Below are 2,500 nucleotides of genomic sequence, written 5' to 3'. Positions count from 1 at the left end.
TTAATTTTGAAAGGAATTAATTAAAATTGCCCCACCTATAATCCCAAAATGTTAGAATATCATCTACATATTTCATCCTCAGCATGTTTTTGGGTTTTATTGCATTTATTACTGTAGGTTCAAAGTATTCCATGTACGGATTGGCTAAAACAGGACTTAAAGGACTACCCATACTACACCCTAATTTTTGCTTATAGAATGATTCCCCGAATGAAATATGTTATTAGGTGTGTTACTAAATGCTTTAACTGACCTAAATAAAAAATATCCTGTTCCCCGTAGATTTATGATAGCCATCCGCTCGCTAAAAAAGTTAGATGTTATAATAAGTAGATCAGACAAAGGCAGCAAAATCGTAATAATGGACAAAAACTCCTACCACGACAAAATCAACCAACTCCTTAGCGACACAAACATTTACGACAAACTGACGAAAAATCCCCTCCAAAAGGCCCCACAGAATTTTTTTCGGAAAGTAAGATTAATTGGCCAAGACAAAAAGAGTATTGAACTATTAGAGAAATTTAAAGTAATTAATCCTAAACTCCCTTACTTTTATGGCCTTCCCAAAATTCAGAAAGACAATCTTCCATTCAGACCCATCGTTTCATGTGCCGGAGCTTTCCATTACAAAATTTCTAAATGGTTAGCTGGCCTCCTTTCCCCTTTTTTAGGCACTTTTTCTCCCAGTCACATTAAATATTTGGAAGACTTTTGCCACAAATTCAGAGAAGCACATATACCACTTCACAACATAAAACTTTTAAGCCTTGACGTAGATTCCTTATTTACAAAAGTACCAATACAGGACGTTCTTCAGTTTTTGAGGGAAAAATTATCCCCCTATTCAGATCATTTCCCATTGGCGCTTGACAAAATAATAAAGTTAGTTGAATTATGTGCATCTAATAATGTATTTTCATTCGGGGAATCATTCTATAAGTAAAAATTCGGGTGTAGTATGGGTAGTCCTTTAAGTCCTGTTTTAGCCAATCTGTACATGGAATACTTTGAAACTACAGTAATAAATGCAAAAAACCCAAAACCATGCTGTGGATGAGATATGTAGATGATATTCTAACATTTTGGGATAATAGGTGGGGAAATTTTAATTAATTTCTTTCAAAATTAAACGCATTAGTGCCCAGTATCAAATTTAAAGCCGAATGGGAAACCGACAACAAAATTCCTTTTCTTGATGTTTTAATAATCAGAGACACGACAGAATACAAATTTACCATAAACAGAAAACCAACGTTCTCACTTTCATACATTAACTACTTTAGCTATCACGACATTGCCATCAAGATAGGTGTAGCCAGCAACCTGTTCTTAAGAGTCTTACGAATTTGTTCCTCAGATTTACTGGAAAAAGAATTTGAACTAATTTGTAAGCAACTTTCGTCTTTAAAGTATCCTGACCATATAATTGAGAAAGCAATTCACAAAGCAAACGTAATTTTCTACTGACCCTCTCAAAACAAGACCAAAGAGACACCCAACAATAAAATAAAAATTCCTCACCTGGACAGGATTAAGACAGTGACTCAGACCCTCGGAAAATCTAACCCTTTTGCATTTACTTACCCAAATACCTTAGCCAAATCCCTGATTAATGTCCAACAAAAGACATTCCCCAAGGAAACAGGGGTCTATGAAATCCCATGCCAGGACTGTGACCAATCTTACATCGGATTTACAGGAAAATCACTTCCCCAGAGATTAATACAACACAAACGGTCAGTTAGGTAAGGACAACAGAACTCAGCTATTTTCAACCATATAAATGAACATAACCATAGAATAAACTGGAATTTGTCACGTATAATTTATAGCAGCAACTGCCAGTACAAGAGTCAAATGATGGAATCGGCCTTAATAAAAGAGAGGCAGGTAATGAACATCTCAAAAGGAGCATGGGATTCAGATGTGATCGACAAGGTTTTCATTCAACCAACGCTTAAGAAGATTAAAGGAAGATTATCAGCGGGGGGTGACCTAAATTGGTTTACCAGTGGATGGATTTCTTGGTATAAATACCACCTTTTCTGTAAACTTTTCTCATTCATATACCTGAAGAGAGAGACAGCAGTCTCTGAAATATAGTACTTTTCTCTCTATATTTTGGTGTTTTTATGGGCTCCTTTTATTAGATGGAATTCTGTTATAACAGAACATTTTTACCAGTCACATATATATATATATATATATATATATATATATATATATATATATATATATATATATATCACCGGAGCTACAAATGTCCTTTAATATCTCATTCGCTCTACCTCGGAATTGGATATATTTTCATATATGTACCGAGGGGAATTTTTAGTTGATAATAATTTCGTACCCCCATGGGATCGAACCACCGTCCAGTTGGACGGGGAACGAAATCAGGATCGGACAGTGACGCTATATCAATTCCGAGGTAGAGCGAATTAGATATTAATTAAAGGACATTTGTAGCTCGAATGATTTATATGAATCACGTGAT

At 35.1% G+C, this 2,500-nt stretch overlaps 1 protein-coding gene across 1 annotated transcript in view; it reads left to right on the top strand.

The window, feature by feature from the left end:
* LOC135207391 (enkurin-like) overlaps positions 1 to 2,500 on the top strand; it is a 21,818-nt gene that overhangs the window by 5,925 nt on the left and 13,393 nt on the right. The window lies entirely within an intron of this gene.

Source organism: Macrobrachium nipponense, chromosome 32 (assembly GCF_015104395.2).
Source record: "Macrobrachium nipponense isolate FS-2020 chromosome 32, ASM1510439v2, whole genome shotgun sequence".
Taxonomy (NCBI): Eukaryota; Metazoa; Arthropoda; class Malacostraca; order Decapoda; family Palaemonidae; genus Macrobrachium; species Macrobrachium nipponense.
The sequence above is the reverse complement of the archived record's forward strand: the minus strand, read 5'-3'. Positions and strand labels throughout refer to the sequence as shown.